General features: G+C 43.6%; 1 protein-coding gene across 4 annotated transcripts in view; it reads left to right on the forward strand.

The window, feature by feature from the left end:
- Pxb (putative Hedgehog signaling attenuator pxb) overlaps positions 1 to 21,651 on the forward strand; it is a 442,218-nt gene that overhangs the window by 350,741 nt on the left and 69,826 nt on the right. The window contains exon 1 of one of the 4 annotated variants that reach the window (XM_077419088.1): positions 16,853 to 18,335. The exons of the other annotated variants lie outside the window; for them this stretch is intronic. The gene's annotated coding sequence lies outside the window, so the exon portion shown is untranslated. Of the gene's footprint in view, positions 1 to 16,852; positions 18,336 to 21,651 lie in introns of those variants that run through there. 4 annotated transcript variants of the gene reach the window in all.

Below are 21,651 nucleotides of genomic sequence, written 5' to 3' on the forward strand. Positions count from 1 at the left end.
TTGGGGCTTGATTCCGCAGTGTCGACAGCACGGATTTCTTCCATTAATTCGATGAATTCTGATATCGCGAGTCTTCTTCGCTCTCTTTCCCTCTCGAAAATCTTTTAGCTCTCATCGCACATTTGTAATGTCGCCAACCGTTGACGTTTATGGTCATCGCGTGGTTTCGTTCGCAGGCGTGGTCGCGCGATGCAGCACGCAACGCATATCTGTTAAGGATACCTTAGAACCTCGTTTTTCCCGAATCAGATTCTATATAGGGTGTCTTTGCTCACGAAGATTCTTTAACTTATCAAAAAACTTTTAATTTTTTATTGAGTTGTAAAAGTTAAAATCGGCAAATAAAGATGAAAACCAAATACACATTACCTTGCTTTTCATTTGATTGAAACACACTTAATCATAAGTTTCAGGATGCGATAACTTGTGAAATTTGGTAATTAATACCTAATTGATTTAATATAAATTTTCGTACGTTCTGATGAAATCGTCACGCGCCGCGTAACCGACGTTTTGCTTCGATTCTACCGCGACGATGCGTATCGATTGTTTCGGTACACCGTGTACAGGGAACGAACGCCATCAGCGGGTGCACCGGCGACTTCTTTTTATTATTCTTTCGGAGGGGATCGCGTGCGCACGACGACCGGCATCGGGCGTAATTAAGTGATTATCTCATCCCGGGGTGGACAGAGAATCGGCCGGGTCGGTGTATCGCGTTCCGGTCGGCCAATAAAGCCGAGAGCCGTTTTTGCCGCGAGCGTTGTCCTCCGTCCGCGGTCGCTTCCACCCGCACCTCCACCGCTCCGCTCATGCTTTTTGCGCCCTTTCCCGTTTCTGCCTGTTTCCCGCGGACCCTCCATACCTCTCCCGTGACTCTCGATCGAATCGCGCCAATTCACGTCCGAAAACACCGGCGTGGTTTAACACCTGACGAATCGCATGACCAGTTTCGGCCTGGTCGAAGCAGATTATCCTTCGAATATATACGAAGGGGCATACTAAACGCTCGTATCTTCAGATTTGCTGTTTAAAGTACGTACATGAGATTTAACGCTCGCAATAACCAATTCGCCCTCGTCCTTTCTCTCGTCTCTCTCCCTTTCTTTCTCTTTTCTTTTTCTCCCCCTCCTCCTCTCTCTCTCTCTCTCTCTCTCTCTTCATCGCGCGAGGACCTTTCATGGCGAACGAGCTGCCTGCGAGGCCGCTCCGGAGGAGCTCGCGGACGCTCTCTCCAGATGGAAGCTATCTTGGGGAATGACGGAAAACAACGAACGATTATACCTGTTTGCACGCCACCGCCGCGATGATTATGCGGCGCTACATCTTGCACACACATGACCGGTTAGAGTCGTAATAGAGCCCCGATTATCTCGCGCGAGATGGTCGTTGGATCAAACGATGAATTATTGCCCCAGCTTAGACCGCTCGATCGTAATCGCGTTATTAATCGGTCCATGTAATCCGAAGCGCGGATTAAATGATAAAATATCGCTCGTTCGAATTACGTTTGATTAGGGCTATCATAATTAATATAGGCGAGTGAAGTAATTGCCAGAATAATTAACTCACGCGTTATAGCTTTCCACAGATGTTAGCGATAAATAATAAAGGATTACTCTTGGACGTATATCACTATTTACTTAGTCTCCATATACTATTTAGCTTTTGCTTCTCGGTTTGTATTTTTCAGATGCTATAGCTAAATTATATTAATCATCGTGTCTCAAATTATGATTAATGAAGCTTCGAGATTTCGAGACATGAGATAGGTTTATAACTTTGTTCAACTAATATTTTATGCTATTAATAATTAAGCTCCGACTTCTTGTTGCGCTGTTGTGATATTATCAAGTAACTTTACCGTGTTTCGATAAAAAGATCTGGACTACCGTCAAGTCATTCTCTTGTTGTTTTTCGTTTTTCTACTTAAAAAGTCTTCGTATAGTTAACGTTTAGCAGATATCCCTCGAGAGGTCCAGCTGTAAAGAACCATGAAATTATTCGCGGTTTTAGAAAACTATATAGAGACAAGCGGAAGAAGCGTGGCAGAAGCTGACGGCAGCTGGGGAAAGGTAGGAGAATTCAAGCTGAGAGCATAATGAGCGGGCGGCAGGTAATGAAGACCGCTCAATCTACCCTCTCTCGCACGCGGTCTTTCCCAAAGGGCATACTCGCGCTCCCTTAACTCCGCTCCTCGCCGCTAATCCGTTTAATCTCGACATAATTAATCACCGTGACGCTTTAATAATTCTTTGACCTACGCATTACCCGGCGGAATCCGAAGAAATGGAAATTCGACGAGCTAAATCTAGACACCTGAGAATTTAATACGTATCTAGAAATTCTGGAATCAAGTATAGCTTAGAGTTGAAAAAAAAACGAAGCGAGACAGAGATCTCAAGAGATTCTAAACCGCGAGATGACTCGTTCGTTGAAATATCCGGACATCGAAAAAGCCGGGAGTTCTAGTAATTCCGAAATGTACGACTCTGAGAAATTCGAGAGCTTCACGAATTAACAGTCGGGGCACTACATTATACGACGTACACACAAATCATGTCGAGAGGCCACGTCAATCCGACAAATCCTTCGAGTAGTCACCATTTACATTTTTCGTGACAGAAACTCTGAGTTACTGTTTGCCATCGCATTCATTCGATGCGTCGAAGGTATTATCGATCGCTCTTCCCAGTTTCTGAGCTGCCAGATGCCTTCGATTTTTTTTCCCATCCCTTCAAAACGGCCGTCGACGAGGACGAGCCTCGTCGCGGTGACAGTTTGCAAAGGATTTTCCATAGGGTGGCTTTATCCGCGCGCTCGTGTGGACCCTCGATGCTTTCGGGGACGTGTTTGTGAACTGACCCCTCCCACATTCTAAATGCACTCCGCGATGTTTGCACTCGCGGGATCCATTGTGGGCCCTTGCGATGATTTTCTGTTTATGCAAATACGAGCGCTCGGAAGACACTCGAGGAAAAGTACAGCACTCCACGCAGTTTTGTGGTGCAAACTACAGCTTAATACTCGTTTATACGATATTTTCCATGAACCTACAAGGTGAACCTCAAGTTTCTAATTTTCTAACAATAGTATTTGAAAACAATGTATTTGATCGAGAGGAATGCATTTGGCCTAAAAAAAGATTGGGATACAGACGACTTTTTGTAATACGATCTAAATGGCAGCTCTGATTTTAACAAAATTGCGTTCGATATATATATATATACTGTATGTGACTGATTTTATGTTCGCTTTGAAAACACCTAGAGAAAAATTATTTGTTTTAATGAGAATTTCATGTTATTATATCTTGCGATTGACGTCTCCGTTTCGAAGTTACGTCGAAGAAGATATACGTAAAAGCAGCTCGACCGAACGGCATACCTGACCGCCAATTATTCCCGCATCTCATCCAACTGCTTCTTCGTCTTCCTCCGCTGCCTGCCTTCCTATCCCCCCAGCCTGGCTCTCGAACGCTCGGCGTTTTAACGGACCACCTCAGTCCCAAACACCAGAAAAGATAATTCAGATATCATCCCTCCGATTCCCAAGCAATCCGGATGAACGAGGAAGATCGACCCGTGTCGACGCACAACGCGCAGGGTTGCCCCGGGGACTCGCGTGCCAACTGACGTCTACCAGATTATAAACCGGCGATTACTGACCGACCCCGAACAGCCGGGCGAAGTGTAGAAAAACGGGGTCTCAAAAGGTGGTCCGAATAGAGAGTAAAAAAAAAACTTTGATGAACAATAGCGTTTGTGAACATCGAGAAGAAATATTGGTGAGAGAACAATATATATGCATGAGATTTTTAAATATCAAATTATCGGGGTTATCTCTAGGCATACGAAATTCGTTCTCGATAAGAACAGATTTTTACGAGCTGACGTGTGACACGCTTTTTTTTTCTCGGGATACCTCTCGTATATCTTTTTTCCTCCCAACTCATTGAAGGTGCAAATGGCGATCATCGGTTACACCACCAAAGACAGCATTCCAGTTAAATTCAGGTACAAAGAGCAACGGGGAAGAGTGCGAGGGGAAGGGATAAGGGCCGAGTGGAGTGTGCTCGTGAGGTCTTCCCGCTGAGAGTCCCGGAGCCTCGAAGATCGGAGCCGCGCCGAGGGATTAAAGCGTTAAGAGCGCCGATTACACTCACGACGAGGCGTGAAGCCTTGCACCGGATCGATCTTCAGGGATTTCTTCCGCGGCACGGCGATCAGTGCCTAGCAGGGATGCCTGAAAACAAAACCCTATAACTCGTATGTCTTGTTCGGGTAATGAAAAAGCAGGATCTTAAAAAATTATTATTATTATTGTATAAAATTAATGTATTTCTAAAAAGTTGAAATTATCGATTTGTTAATATAATATTAATATATAAAAATATAAATATGTATAATATAAATGTAATACAAGAATAATATTGTGATTATTAATATTGATAAGCAATGAATAATACCGTAAAAGCTGTTTTAAAAGCTGTTTAAAAATTGTTATTAAAGCGATAATTAATGAAGCAGAAATAACGTGACGTTATTAATTTTTATTTCAGAATTAATGATACAAATTTTGCATCATTAATTTTTATTTTATGTTTTATAAAAGGCTGGTAAACAATTTTAAGTTAGTTTTCTAACGATTTATTATTAGATTCATATATTACGAAAGATGATGTCACTGTGTGGCATTGTGGATAAGTAAGAACTGTTCTAAGATAACTGCTTTAAGTTTATTTCAAATTACTTCGATAAATCTATCTCAGTTAAGAAAGTGAGTGAGGGAAACTTATCCCTCTTCCCTTCTCTTTCTCTCTCTTTCATGAGCGATTGAGACGTGAATTCGCATCAAGACAGTAAAGTGCGTGGATCGCGTTGGACGAAAGAGAGAGTCCCGCGGCAGGATTTACTGCTTTGTTAAGTTTCCAAATAAGCCAGCACGCGCGACTCGACGAGAACGATGTTTCACGAATGCGTTAGGCGTGCAAGAACGATGGTTCAATTAAGGATGTACCGCCGATTACTCTTGCCGGGTATAATCCCTTCTAACATCGTCCTCGAAACTCCTCTCTCTCTCTCTCTCTCTCTCTCTCTCTCTCTCTCTCTCTCTCTCTCTCTCTCTCTCTCTCTCTCTCTCTCTTGTGCACTCGCACAGTGAAAACTTCGCGGCCATCTCTTCTCCGGCTGGAAGAAAACTTGCGCTGTTTCCCTCGCTGCGCGAAACACTGCCGGAAATCTCGAATTACCGAGGCGTTTTACGTTAAAAGCGCCGGCTATTTTATCCCGGGATAAGGGTACCATGCAGCGGCTTTACCCCTTCTTTGGGGGATTATATTAGGAAATGAATAGGCCGGTGGCACGCCAAATCCTGATACCGGCCAGGGGAAAATTAAGACGCGACGCGTCCTTAGCGCCCGAACACGATAAAATATAAGAAATGAGGAACATAAAAATTAAACAGTCGAGAATAATATTACACAGACACGAGCTCTCTTCGATCGTTAGGAGAATGAAAGAAAAAATTGGGATATAACTCGATTTATGACTTGGAATTTTCAATTTTATGATAAAATAACTTACAATGACATTTATCTAATGTAATATCACATTTTAGATTTGAATTAGATATATCATTTGAAACCCGATTTCAAGATATTATCGTAAGAATGCTCGCCCGTCACCTTCTGTCATACATTAGTATAATGTTATATCTTCCTTTTCATTATTTTCGCACATTTTTCGTTACGGTTCAGCCTTTAATCTTCGTTCTTCATTCACATTGTGCTCTACATTCGCAAAAAATGTCTCCTAACCGGAAGCAAAAGAACCCCATGACGAAATCTTGTTCACCCACGGTGGACATTCGATCGTCCCTTCAAGATACTATGACGCGACGCTATACGGAGGTCTCCGAAGAACGCTCTTCTTGGAAGGTCGCGCTCGTCATACACGTGACGGGACTGCTGAAAAAAGGAGACGCGGATGAACTCCGCGACATTGTTCCCGCATCGACGCCCCGCGGCGGCTCTCATCGCCATTCTGGGATCTTCCACGCGGCCGTCGTCGACGGTCGAGCCCTGGCTTGACGGATTTTTATGCGTTTATGGTCGCACCCGAGTCTGCGGGTGGCTAATTGGCGGCACCATGAAGCCGGTGAGTCGAAAAAGGAGACAGAAACGCCGAAGTGGAGAAAGCGAGACAGAGAACGGAAAACAAGGATTCGGCATTATACGCATTCGTGTTGTTTTCGACGCGAAGAATAGGTTGTTACGATAATTGGTGTAATTTTCCAGATATCGTTAGGATTTATGGAGGACAAGTCAATCATGTTTTAGTCTTTTACAGGTATCATGGGAAATTACATTAGGTCTATATTGTGCATCTTAGAACTAATGAATAACCCAGAAGATATATTTTCCCATACTTCATCTTTATCCTAAATTGACCAATTGAAAGTAGACACTGGCTGCATTCGGGGAGCGCGCTATTAGTAGCGCTATTGCATTATTCTATTTTTATCGCTCATCAGGTGTAACACAAGGATATTAGAATAAGCAAATAGCGCTAATAGCTCGCTCCCCGAGAATGCAGCCAATATAAATAATATTACAGTATTATTTAAGTAATTTCTTAACAATTACGCGCGTATTACATAAATACGATTTAAAATTGTACTCTATATTTTGTTCTTAACAGTTCTATACGAACTTATTATGGTTTCTGTACAATCGGTTAACTATTGATGTCATATTAAAATTCCACGTCTAATTTTATTAGTATCCTTTCGTACGTTTTGTTAACGCCGAGTTCATAGTCGGCATCTTTCGTGCGGTTACATTTGTCGCGCAAAAACTTATCAAAGCAAAACAGCCCGCAGAATTTCGAGCCAGCCAACCGTGCGGACGAAACGTCGGGTATCTTTTTTCACGAAAAAAGCGCGCGACTCGCTCGAAGCTCACTCGTGTGCCCCGACGAAATCGGTGAAAGATAGCGGGGGGGGGGAGGGAGGGGGAAGATACTACTCTCATTTTTCCTTTTCGCTCGCATATCCCGTGCACTCGACATTCGTCATAAGGACCACTTCATATTGCGCACCGGGATGAATTACAGTCTCGAGAGTCGGCGATGCATTCTGCGGGCGATTCCGCCGTGTTTTTCGTCCGTCCGCAAAACACTGCCGCGCGATTCCTGAATCTGGCTTTTTAAATTCTCGCGGACGAGTGTATAGTATCGAAATGTATATACGCGGCGCCGAAAATAACAGCGCTCGGTCGAAATACTGCGGCGTTTCCGACGTGCATGAGAAACGTTATCGCCGTCCCGTGTTTACGTCGCGATAACTTGAATCGCCTCACGAGAGAAATATAGAAGTCGCGTAGTTACACATTTAACAGCAAACTATAGAAAACATGACTTTGGATTTCTGAAATGGGCAACAACCGATTTTTCTTAATATGAATTCTTAAATTAAATGGAGCATCAAACTCTCTCTCTCTCTCTCTCTCTCTCTCTCTCTCTCTCTCTCTCTCTCTCTCTCTCTCTCTCTCTCTCTCGGACAAAAGCGAGGACAAATCTGTCGTTTTATCAGTCTGACACTATTACAAAATTGTGCAATACATATAAATGTATATAATTTATACATAGGATTTAAAATATTTTAAATTATACGCAACGACGAATCAATTTTTATTTTAATATTATTACGCTTGTGCAATGTAATATCCTTTCGCTTTTTTGCCAACATTATTTTAACAAAGAATATCGATTATTCAAACTCCAATTAGATTGCGCATTCCTCGTAACGAGCCCTATTCTCAATCATGAAACAAGAACAGGCATTTCAATCCCTAACGAAGGTAACCCGCGCAAACATTCGATCGAATCGCAGATTCTTGCGTTAAAACAAACCCCGGGAGTATTTACTCCCGAAGGGCGCGAATAAAACTGCTAAACCGTCGCCTGGCCGGGCGGCGGCGCGGCGGGTGTAACAAAAAGCTCGCGATTTATTAAGTTTCCGGCGGGTGCGTAGCATGCAGAAAAAAAAGAGAAAATATCGAAAAAGGAAAAAAGAGAAAGTAAAAAGAGCGACTCAGCGAAAGCGGCTGCGTGCGACGGATCTGGCGATAAATCCGCGCCGCGTTTCAAGGCTTCGGGGTTTCATTGGGAGTCTCAGAAATTTATAAACCGTCCTCCCTCCCTCCCTCCCTCCCGTATACGTGTGCATATGTATATGTGTTGGTATGCACAACCGCCGCCGCCGTCGATCGTAACTATGAATTCCGTCTGATTTTTCCAGCCCTCTCCTCCCTTCTCGCGCTTCACTCTTCCCTCTGTCTCTCCCGCGTGTCGTCCTCATGTATGGAGTGACGACCTCTGGCAGCCGTAGGTATCCGCAATTTATTCCCGAACGATAAATCATCGTCCACCTACGCCGGGGATTTCTTTTTGCACCATAAATCAGTGAACCGAGGCTCTCCCGTACGTAGACACCTGCGACGCAGGGGGCGCAGGCCAGGTCAAAGGGTGTCGTTTAATTCGTATTCAACATCGTCGGCGCGATCGCCGAGTATATCGATAAAGACTGCCGGGTGTCGTCGGGTGTTGCCTGCCGCTCTCGTTGCCTTTATTAATTTTAACGCGTAACTAATCAATGGGGATCGCGAGCTGACTCTCGGGATATAAATTTAGATAAGGCGTTTAAGGCGAGGTAAAACTTATATTTAGCAGCGTCAGGTTAATTCCTGCTTGTTCATATGCGTCATTTTACATTAAGAACCTTGAATATCTATATTTGAAGATATGCAGAATATGTCGAAATTACCGGATATCCTCTTGACGACCCGCTCTTAATTACGATTAAATAAATGCTTCATTATATTTATATTTCTAGCTCATAAAATTTAAGCGTGCTTTTAAAAATCATTCGACTGGTGATAGAAATGATTACTTGTTAGTCACGCAGTTCATCGACCGATAACGGTCCGATAACGCGTTACAGCAAACTCTATTCAGGGAGAAGGGGAGAACGCGAAAGGGTCGACGTGAAACACCGAGAAGCATCGGTGAATCTGATCGAGCGACGACGATCGGCATCGAAAAAGCCGTGGCCGAAAGGGAAAGCCCTGACAAGGCGGGGGCCCGAATGTAGAGAGAGCTCTCGCCTGAATAAATCGAAAAAGATTTACACGTGGCTCGATTGGGACGCCGTGTCGATGCCTCTATCGGTCAGTTTCCACGTGAAGATGTGGTTCGAATGCGACTCGTTGAAATCACATAATAATTTTACTTCTGATTATGATAGTTGTATCATAATCATAGCATCTAAGATATATTTTGTAAAACTTTGATTTAAAAAGTTTTTAATAAAAATTAGTTCAACAAAATTTTTATGCTAATTTATGTAATTTATTATTCGAAACTATTTTCAAAAAAGAAAACTGTTTAAGTTCGTGTCAATATTTGCTTGGGATATCACTCTGATATACTTTGACAAGTTTTGTGACTTTTGACGAGGGAGATATGGCTATCTTAAAGATATTTTTGAAGTAGATTAAACAAAGCTGCAAAGCATCTGTCAACGAATCAAAGATTACTCGTGTTTGCCCATCGATGATGTATCATCGCTCGTAGATAACCTATTTTTCCAATAACTTGAAATTTTTATGCTCGTATTCTTGCTTGTACCATATAAGTTAATTTCACTGAAAACATCTTATTTCGTATATTACTCTAAGTATTTATTATCAATAATAATTATTATAATATTACATATATTATACATGTACATTTATAAGATCGTATAACTTACCATTTGATTGAATTGATGTTAGAATTCTAATAAATAAAAACATAAATATTCGTTACGAGAACGAATTAGACAACGAAAACAACGTATGTAGGTACTACAAAATTCTTGGATCTATGATTGAGATTTATACCTCGTGAATTTCAATTTGTTTGTCACGGATCGTCGGACTCGAGTCTAAAATCTTCGATGGTAGGTACATCCTATTTTTTCCGTCGCGAGAGTCTGACCCGTTTAGAATACATTAACGGCGTAGTACCGGCGACTTGCGAAAGGCTACGAAAAGTATACTCGCGTCAGGATAGTACACAGGCGACGAGGATGTTTAACAAACACTCGGGAAATTCGCTGCATCACCTTACGGGGTGGCCGTCGGCAAACAAGGCACGCCTCGAGTGCTTCCAAAAAAGCTTTCGGCGTCTATGTCAGGCGCCACCGATGCACCTTCTCCTCCTCAGGGAAAAAGAGGGATTATCTTGTTTTTAAACAGCACTACCATTATCCCACATTATTCTTCTCTATCCAGCGTTTACGACCGGCGCTAGTCCCTTGAATAATCGTACTTACCCATCGCACTATCGCTTTCAATTTTAATGAAGTGTTTGGTGTGTGTGGCTGTGTGTGTGTGTGTGTGTATGTGTGTGGCTTTAGTGCTACCTCAGAATTTTCGTACAAAAGAACCTCAAATAATAAAGCATAGCCACTTGCACGTCTAAATTGTAATTTAATAGTATGTCCCCTTCCAATGCTTATATACATATATTTTTTCTAATCACATGTTTCTCATTTGTATTTTCGTAAGTTTTTAACATCCATTATCATTTAAATATTCATTGTCATCCAGTTTTTTCATCTCAAATTTCTCCCTTTCATATTATTTTCATAATTCCAGATCTATCTGCATTCAAATCCCCTTTTTTTATAGATTCTTAAATCACATCCATCCTCAATTCCCGCAGATGTCGCCCTTCATATAGATCTCCCTATCGCTAAAGTGAAGAAAGGTTTTCCATAGGGCATTTCCGTGGACTCTCGATTGATTATCGATAAAACATACACGCACGAACGTCGAACTAATCACAATTCAGCCGTGACGACCTTCGAATTCTCGAATCGATTACTCTCGAATTAATTCCGACGTGTCTCTACGCCGTTCATACGGGATCGAGTGAATTGTAGGCGTTGAATCCGTCGATTCTCGCCCGCGGCGCGGCTCGGCGGCCAGTAGTTTCATAAACATCATGGGAGCTTTTTCGGGCATACATGCCCGGGAATATCCCTCGGGAAACGCCAACACCCGCGCGAATGAGAGCAGTAGCAGCGGCGGCGATCTGACGCGACGTAGTAATATTTGCAGTCGGCTGACCCGAGGTCGCGCCGTTGACACCGACAACGCCCGGGTACCTCGTCGTTTCATCAACCGCACCTGCGGTCCGTGCGATATCTATGACGAAATTTTTATCTCCATCGACATTTCCTCGTTAGCGAGGAAAACATGTCGGCTGGCGAACGAAACACGACGGGAGAGACGTATCGAGCGATAATATTTCATCGCGCGATTATCCCGTTACACGTATAGATATCGATAACGTCCAAGGTATGGAACGATGGATTTGGTGACGGTAAATTTATCGAGCGTAGGAAGAAAATAAAGAAACTTCCGATTCGGAAACGGTTCGTTAGATTGTCGAAAGAATGATACATTTAGACTAAAAACACGTATTTTGCACGACAAATAATATTTGTTCGTGATCGATATTTCAACGATGTTTTATTTTATTTTGTACGACCGAGATATAACAGCGAGGCGACCGCGACTACGGAAGAGTAAGGCAGAATAGATTTTTTTACAGGTTTCAAGTGTCGGAGAAGCGGAAGTTTTCAGCGCGATTTAGTCGAAGATCGGGGGAAAGGGGGAGGGCGTCCGCGGGTTCGAAAGTTGGGGAAAATTTCTCATCGGGCTCTTCGCGTTGCCAGCCAGAGCAGATCCATTAAACCGGAGCATAACTTCCGACCTGCGGCATTCTTAGCACGCTCGCAGGATACTTCACGTGTGCCAACAAAGCTCCTAAGTTACCCACACGTTCTCCGAAGGCATGTCTTCGAGAACAACGGGCCGGGAGTATCGACCTGATGCGCTAACGCGCCGATATTCGCAGTCGACTGCGTCCTCTTTCTTTTTTCCTGTATATCCGTCCATCCCTCTGTAGCTGTCTGCCTATCGTACACCCACTTTATTCGATTCCATTGAATTCATTAAACATTTAATAAATCTGACATGCATCGAATATAACCGTATAATATTGTATCCTTTAACATATCTGCGTATGTTCTCTTCTTCGTATTTTTCTACCGCATTTATTCTGTCAAAGTCACGTAATTGTCCATCGTTTGCTTGTTTAATATTAAACATCTATTTTTTTTCTTGTGTTTTCATCCTAGCATCTAGCATTCGATGCTAACCACCAACGTGATATAATTTCTTAGCATGTCAACGTAACTATTTCTATATGAATCGTCAACTTGTTCGTAAAGCTCAGCTCTATTTGGTCGGGCTGGCTTTGACATTATGTCCACCATTGTCCACTTTTCTATATGTGCGGCTTAGTCCTCTTTCGAGGGGCGATTTGATCCCAAACTGCTCGGTAAATACATCTCCTCGTCTCCGCGCCTCCCCTCCTTTCCAAGAATCCCTCATCCCGAGACCCGTCTTCGGCCTCGTTTGACGAAGTTTTGAATGCCGCCGACCAGCAGGCGATGAGTAGCCGGGCCCCATCCTATATCCTCCTCCCTCTTCCCAACCCTCCACCCCGCAAAACACTCGTCCCCCAAATCGTCCGCGGTATTTGCGGATATCCGCCGATAGTTTCGCAATACCAGCCGCGGATTGGGAAGGGGTTGACGCCGGGAGCAATGAGGGACGAGCAGAGGGGACAACAGCGGTGGAAAACGGGGTACGGTCGGTCGTATGGTGCGGAGGAGGGGAACAAACAACGAAACTCGCTCTCTCTCTCTCTCTCTTTCTTTCCCCCTCTCTCTTTCTCTCTTTCCCTCTCTTTCTCTTTCTCTCTCTCATTCACTCACTCATGGGGCGCCTGCAATTCGATCCTCAAAGCCCACCGAGTAAATACAGCAACGACGACGGCGGTGGTGGCGGCGGTGGTGGCGATGGGAAACGGCAGGGTCTGAGGGGACGAGGAGCGGCAGCGTTTAATTAATTCCATCCACCGCGTCGTTACGATTGTATAACACAGCCGGTAACCCCCGTTCGTCCGTTCGTCCGTTCGTTCGTTCGTTCGTTCGTTCGTTCGTTTTTACCGTTCCCTTCGTCGCGACGTGGTACGGCGCCGTTCGTTCGGTTTCCGGGGGGTGAAAACGTGCGCACGGTAGTTCTCGGATAGAATAACGAAAAGATCATGATAGTCCGGGGAGACGTTTCCAAATGACTAAATATTAGCGAGGATTACAATATTAATATATTGACGTGAATGATTATAAATAAGACATATACATATAAATCTTTTTTTTTTATAAAGTCATATGCATTTTTTTTAAGAGTCCCTAAAAGAAAATAAGATAACACCGAAACTGTGTTGCATTATGCAGAGAAAGTAGGTCGTGCGTAGAAGAGCTAATAATTATGGAAATGGCATGCAATGTAGACGGGATACTCGTCGCGTATATATAGAACGAAGCTCCTAGGGGTCCTCATATGTGAGCGTATTTGTTTTTGCACGTTAAATACGTTGCAAAGGTGGATTATGCGTTGAGGGACGGGGATCGTCTTGAAAAAGTACCTCGTATCCCGCGTTATTACGTAAATTTTGTTTTGCACGACTCTGCGCTTCGATTCAGAATGTGTCACGCGTGTCTGTAATAATGAATCCCGTTGTAACGTAATCTCGTTTTCCTTGTCGATGAATGCGAGCGAAATCTTATTGCTGCATTCAGCTGGAATCGCGTTTGCAATTCATGTTCGCAGAAATTAAACGAAAGATTTGAGGCGATTTTTTCTTCCGCTCTGTATATTATTCTCAAATTGCGCAAGCATACCCGCGATACGAGCAATAAAATAAATTCCCTTCGAATGTTTGTTCGCGACTCGTTCCGCAAACGTCTCGCAGCTCCGAAGCGAGACGAGAATTGCTTTTCGCGCGCGAAAGAGAGAGAGAGAGAAGAGAGAGAGAGAGAGAGAGAGAGAGAGAGAGAGAGAGAGAGAGAGAGAGAGAGAGAAGGTGAGAGAACGATCGCGCGAAATCGAAGAAATAAAAACTACGAAAAATCGTATCATATGGCGCGGGGATAAAATTCTTCTTCCACAATTCTTTATTCTTCCCAAGAGTAATGGTCATTCTGACACGTTTCTGCTCTGACACGTCTTACCGGCGGGGATCCTGTAATATTACGGACGCGTCGAAGGCTCGGGCACGTTTCTGGTCTCTCGAGCGCGCCCGCGCCGGGGATATCCGTCCACGTGCTGCATATATCCGCCGTCCGGAGCATATCCCCTTCGTTCGTTCTTTCTTTTCACCTACGTACTCCTCCTTGTCTCGCGAGAGCCAAATGACCCACATACGTCGAATTATGGTCCCGCGAGTTCCGCCGTGGAGATCCACGGATTTCCGCCGCGTCGATAAGAAGACGGACGTTCCGTTACCTCGTCCATCTAATCCGACTTCCTGCGCCTGAGGTGCCGGCCTGATAAGCGGTCTTCAGATAAGAAGAGCGCACATCGTACGGCGAGCTTCGTTACGTCGCCTAACTCCGCGCGAACATTGTGAGACTCCGAGAGACGCAAATCTCGATAAATCGATGATTAAAATGAATAGAATGGATATTATACTTATTTATAATGGGGTGCAATAAAACGTTTTATTCTATAAAAATACACGAAACGAGATAAACGAATTCTGAGAAGTGTAATAGAATATCTAATCTTTAAAGTCGTTGAATTGGTCTCTTTTTATCTCCAACATGTATAGAGAAAGACATTTATTTTAATAGATTTTATTTCTGCGAATTAGTATCATAAAAATGAATTAATTAGAAGCAGAAAAGAGAAAGAAATGAAATCCCAGTAATTACAATAACAGCCCGTTATGTTTTTCCAAGATTACAAATTCACCATTCAATACTGCACCAAACAATTTTCTATGGGTGCATTTTAAATCACCCACGTTTTGCAGGGTAATTACAACGCGTAGCAAGGCGCAAGGCGATCGTTATCGGTTACGCGATCCGTTATGCATCGCGAGCTCGAAAGTGCAACGTGGCGCAATCGATATCACTTAGCAGGCAGTAGGTTCTTTTACGGTCTCTCGTGGAGGAATCAGCACGGACGACGCGGAAAAACTTTTCTAGAACGTAGAAGATTAGGCGAGGTGGCGTCAAACGCGGCCAGTCTATTACGCTCCCCGTGGGAGTCGTCTTTCGACGATCGATCGTTCCCGGATTCGTCGACCGGGAGGAGATTCTCGCGGGAGACGCGCAGGGAACGACACGAATCGCTGGGTCGCGGGATTAGTGCGTTTTCTCGCGCGACGACGCGAGTTCCCTTATTGTTTGAACTGGCATTCGTCTGATACTTGCGTCTAATGTAAAACGCCGTTCTGACTACAACGTTGTCACTGTCGTCGTCGTCGTTATGGCAGCTCTCTCTTATTTACAGAATTCTGCGACGAAATGCTCTGTCGTTCTTACCGGTGGCTCCGCTTCATTGTGCAAACCCGTCGGCGCGAGACTACCGTTGGCAAGATGTAAACTCGCGCGTTCCTTTACGCTCTCTAACAATAAGACAGCACGACGACGGAAAGACAGCACGCGGAGGCGCATTCTGGGACCGTTGCACATTCGCGTCTCTGAATGCGAGCGATAATTCAGACGTTGCACAACGAATTTATGTTTTCAAGAGATGTCTCGTGTTCTTATTGCAGATAGAGAGAAAAGAGGACGAGAGAATAGGCCATATTTTTTTTATCACTTTAATTGCTTTTCATTAAATAATTGGTAACAAATATTACGACAAAATAACGTTGCTTTAACGGGAAGATTATGCGATCATATCGTCTTTCGATCATCTTCCGTATTTTTTTTATTCTTAGTAAATTATAGATTTTATATTTAAGATGTTATTCGCGTGTCTATACGAAACCCTTCTGTACATAACAGAATCCTGTCACGATTGAGAGGGCACCACTGTGCAGGCAGGTAGAATGATCCTTCGAATAATGCATCTGGCTTGAAGGACACCAAACTGGATCGACCACGAAACACGATACGCGGAAAGTTAATCCCAACCCAAGTATATCGCTTTGAGTCTCCACAAAAAACAGTCAAGCTTACGTGATACTCTAATATGAAATTCTTATATAATTCGATTCTTTTAATTTTGTATAAATTAGTGAGAGAAAAACAAATGCACAAACCTAGTGGTGTGACGTAAATTTGCAGAATTTTGTGACACTTAATCGTCTTTATAACTACATCACGTTCGAGAAGAAATTGATTTCTATATTAATATAATAAAAGTAGTTACATTAGTATTTATTATCGCTCAAACTCCTAAGCAAAAATTCTACTGCCCACTGGAGACGATAAAAACAAGTAAATATTTTCATATAAGCCAAATCCAACAATCAAGGAATCATCGGGATAACAACGGGCCTACCCAGAACCCGAAACCCGAGAGGACGAATCGGAGCAGCGTACAAATTCGAGCTCTCCATCCCCTCGTCCCTTCTTCTTCTCGTGTAGTACATGTGCATCGAAAGGACGAAACGTCGCGTCGCCTGTTCCCCGCGCCCTGTATTCTATTCGCCCCTCCTCCCGTGGGTTTTGTGTCCGGCACCCTCGTGAAAAGAGTCCACACGCATACCCGAAGAAAGAGGAAGAGTCGGGCGACTCAGAAAAGGGATCGCGGAGAGGGGGTCGCCAACGCAGTGGCACATGGTGGGGTGGTCTTGCAGGGTAGGGTAAATCGTGGCGGTCTTGGTGGGAGCGAGCGACGAGCGACCGAGCTCGAAGCGGCGGACGATCGTATGGAGCAACAGTGTGCCGCGCGCGGCCATGAAGCGACGGTCGTTCTGACGATGAGAGAGGTAGAAGGGGAGAGAGAGTGCTCGCGACGGTAGGCAACGATAAACTCGAGAATCTAGAGCGATTTAGAGCGTTGCGCGCCACGAAAATCGAATTGAATCGCGAGTGAAATTTTGGAGCATCCTCGACGGATTTTTGCAACATCATCGTCGATCGGAGTAACGCAGTGGAATAAATAAGCAGCGTCTTTAATATTCCTCGTGTTAAATCTAGTGAGTGAGAACTTGGCAGAATTTTCGTTTCCTCGCCTCGCATTAGAGGGAGAATATTTTGTGCAGCGAAAAGGAAACGAAAAGTGCTGAGGTTCGACACGTCGCCGAAGTGAGCGTGGAAATTGAGTGAAAGAGGAAATAGTGCGGTGGTACGCGGGCGAGAAATAACCGAAGAGGAGTCTCGTGCGCCGCCGGTCGAGTGCGAAAATTCGTGATCGTGAGTGAACGGATCTTCCCGGCGAGAAACTCGCGTTGTGTTCGACGCGCTTGACGATATCCCGAGGTGGAAGCTGGAAACTCGACCTGGTTACTCGTCTCGACTGGATTTTCCACGTCTCGCTGGGGCAAAAGGAAGAATCCCTTTTTCCGCCCGCTCCCGACAATCCGGCGAATTTCGCCCCAATTTCGACGCTGACGTGAGGAATCGACTCGGTTGTGAGCAAACTCGTTCGAGATCATCCACACCTCCGGACGGATCTTCCAAATTCTCCCGGAGCAAGCGGAGAGAAACAACAATACGCTGCAAGGTGGTTTACAAGATCCGTGCGAAAATTCGCGAGTGAAAACCACGTTCGGTGCCTTCGACGATATCGCAATAACGCGCGTCTTCTCAGGATAAAAGAAAACGGTCGAGCTCGTCGCGGCGAGTGCGTTCGCCGTGCGAGAGTTCCGTCGCGAGTTTTTTCCCCGTCTTTCCGAGGCAAGCGAGAAAGTGCCCGACACTTTGCCGCCGGTCGGGGTTTACTGACCTCAGCAGACGCGCGGAGTTGGCGACTGCCCTTCGTGACGACGAAGGGAGGCGACTAGACGACCCTTTGTGTCGATTTGAAGAGTATCTCGCGACACTGCAAACGGGGCGGAATTACCTTCTTCGGAGCTGCATATGACTGCCGCATGCGGCTTTACACGTCTCGCTGTATCGTCCGCGGAGCTGCTTCATCATCAGCTGCATCATTGACTTCGGGGAAACCATCGGCAGAGATCTCACGTGCGAGGATCGACGAATGGAATATCGCCGAGTGAAGAGTGTCGTGCGATTTTCTTCTGCGATTTGTGTCGTTAGTGCTATCGGCGAGTTGTTCGTGTGGTAGCGAGGGCAGAGGGTTCTCTGTCACGTCGCTCGCGAAAAAGTGTCGCGCGACTGAAATCGTCCGCGGTAGAGATGCGCTCGTAGCGAATCGACAACTTCGTCACCGCAGTCGCAGGCGGATTTCTAAGGTAAGCTGCGCACGTTTACCACGTCATCGTCGTCATCGTCATTGTTCGGAGACTTAGGGAAAACAAAGATGGATAAGCCCTTGCCTTATCTCGAAAGATACGTGAAACGTATCTGACTTTGATAATGATCAGCTCGTATTCTCGTCGATAAATAGCAAACAAATAGTGTGAAAGAAAATGGAACGCAGGTAGTTCACCCGAGAATATGACTCAGCAAACTAAAAAAAAATAAAAGAATGTCAAATGTCTTTGGTACCGATTGTGAATAATACCAGGAAAACGGTGAAAGTGTCTGAAAGTTTTGAAAACGTATAAAATATGAAAACTCCAGGTTGATGCACAAAAAACTAATTACATTATTTAAAAGGTATGAATTTTTAACAGCGGTGTAACAAGAGTGTTTAACTTTAGTTCGAATGATAATGAGGATTAAAGGGATTACGTGTTTAACGTTACAGTGCCGCCCAATCCGTTTAAACAAAATGCGAACTGAAACTTTTGAAAGGCAGTAGCTGCGATTCTCGGGATAAAGGTATCTGGAAAGGGACGCTCGTAATTGCATGCGGTTTCGTTTTTGTTGAGGGCATACGGTTTTGGGAAGAAAGAACCTTTTTTTTAATAAGGGGAAAAAAGAATTAAAAATATCCTTTCCTATACTTCGGAGTGCGAATTACGCGTACGTCACGTGGCGAATTTCGGAGCGTAAAGAACGCACTCCGTTTTTTTTTTTCCCCCGGAACGGATCTTCCCTCCACCATCGTTGCTGTCTTCCTTTTTCGTGCAACCCGGTGCAAAGAGGATTACCTCGAATCCGCTCCTAAAAGCATCTCGACGAGCGACGATTTCCATCGCGAGGGGCCTCACCTCGCGCGGATGAGTGACCCGTTCCGCGTATAGATTATCGCGCGATCGATCGCGGATTTGCGACATTTCGCGCTGCGAGATCCTCCCGGTGAAGTAACGAGCTTCTTTTGTCGATAATCTTAATAATTTAGATCGAAAATATGTCTCCAGAATTCAGAAAATGTAAAACATTAGAGTGACATGTTACAAGAAAAGAATTAGCGTGAATGAAAACAATAAGTATGAATTTCATTTCGAAGCTTCCAATTTTTCATCAACTAATAATAATATGTATAATATAATACACGTGAGTGCAGATTTATTTACACTGCAATGATACATTAGCACGCTTATTTTTCATCGTATTACGATGAGTTGATTAATTTAAACAGCAAATTGATCAGATATTATTTCATAATCATAATAATAGTAATAATAAATGTATAAGGAAAAAATAAATTATTTCGTGTTATCAGTTCGATTGACACTGCGGACTCGATAAAAATCACAGTGTTCTAGCTCACTGTTTCGGGAAGGCATGCTTCCCCGAGGGACAGCCAAGGCAGGCGATAAAATTTTACTGCCGCTCGAGGTGCCGGGAATATCGGCGAACCGAGGTTTTAACGCATCGTGGTCGCGACTTTCGCATGTACTTGCACTTTTCATCGACCGCGCGTGTCCTGGGGCATTTTGCGCCGCAGGAAAATCTCGACGGTCGGGCGGAATTCAGAATCACAGGGATGTCTCGCCGTTCCGGAAAATTCAATAAAGTCGCGGGAACCTTATCGTAAATTCACGTGAAGTACACGTTACGATTTCACGGAGAAATCGTCGTTTTTGCCGCGTGTTACATCATGCATTAGGGCGTCTTCCTACACGAGGTTCGATTCTGTTTTCTTCCGCTAATTCCACGAGATGCATTTTTCGCCACAGAACTTTTTGTCGTCGACCTCGCGGAGCATTTTCGCGCCGCCTTCCACCTTCGACCGATTCCACACAATCGCGACTTCTTGTTATTTCCTTGAGTGCGTCTGAGCGACGAAAATTTTTTCTCGTCGACGAGTACACAGGCGTAGTCTCACCGTAGCGTTTCCGAAAACGATGAAAATCTTACGTTACGCTCGACTTGTGCTGCAACCGCTTCTTGTTTTTCCAAGCACATCGAGTGACAGGAATCTTCCTTGTGAATTAGTTTCGCTTCAATTCTCTACTCCGAAAAGAGATACTTTAAAAATACGTTCTCTGTCTGATCAACATTACAGTTTATCATTATTTTTTAACTATTTTGAAAACTTTTTGTCGAAAAATTTGGTGTTTTTTAATATATGTATGGGAAACCGCAAAAAGATCGCTACCCGCGTTACATCCTCGATCAAGTCACATCGCAACTTCTTGTTATTTCCTCGAGTGCATCTCGATTGAATTTTACGTCTCGACACGAGTTTCTCAAAATACAAGTATCATACGCTACGCGCTCGAAATCCGCGAAAATCTCCACGGACGTTACAACTTCCATCGAATCAAGTGTCGCGTATACTTGTTATTTTTCCTGAGTATATTCTAGCGACAGAAATTTCTCTTCTCTATAACGCCTTACAATAAGCATATATTATATTATCGAATTAAAATGCATGCATTTTTCTTGAGATTATTATTTATTATTTATTGACCAGTAAAAAATTATTTACAAATAGTATTACAGTATATTATACAACTGCTACGATCGCAAATAAAAACCTATAGAGGCAAATAAATTGCCTGTAAATAGGACTGGTGTACTTAAAAACTAAAAAAGAAAAAATATAACAAGAAAAAAAATAAACAATTCAAAACACAAAAAAAAAGCACATGATCAAGTAATATTTTTACAGACCTATTGTGCTTTAGATTAATTCTATAATTGTAACCAAGATAAAATTAAAACATTACTTATATATATATTATATATAAAATTATAAAATATAAATAATCATAAATTTTAACAATTTTTTCAAAAATCTCTAAAAGATAATTTATTAAAATTGAAAAATTAAAGGAGCTGGATAATCTCAATCAACAAATTATATATTTATAGTATCAAGATTGTATTATTTCATCGATTTCTAAACACATCGCAATTCGTAACGTTTATAGTATTTGCTTGTTTGCTCTTCGCCTGGATGATTTCTATTTTTACTCCTGTGAACGACACACGATCCCGCAGGATTCCGTAATGATCTTTTTGGCGTTTCGTGTGGCGCACCGTCCTCGCGGCAGGTTGATCGAATCGGCGAAACCGGAATTTTTTCGCGGTAAACGTAACGCGATAGCTCTACGTCCGGATCCAATACCGCGCCAGACACTAGGAAGAAAAAGGGAGAAGCGGTAGAGAATGCCGGTATGATCCGACGAGTAAAAAAAAAAGTAGAAAAGCAGAGAGAAAAATGGAGTAGCAAAGCGGGTGGTGAGAATTCGATGGAAGTAATCGTAAGCT

This window comes from Temnothorax americanus, unplaced genomic scaffold (genome assembly GCF_048541705.1).
Source record: "Temnothorax americanus isolate GAGA-0224 unplaced genomic scaffold, ASM4854170v1 Scaffold51, whole genome shotgun sequence".
Lineage (NCBI taxonomy): Eukaryota > Metazoa > Arthropoda > Insecta > Hymenoptera > Formicidae > Temnothorax > Temnothorax americanus.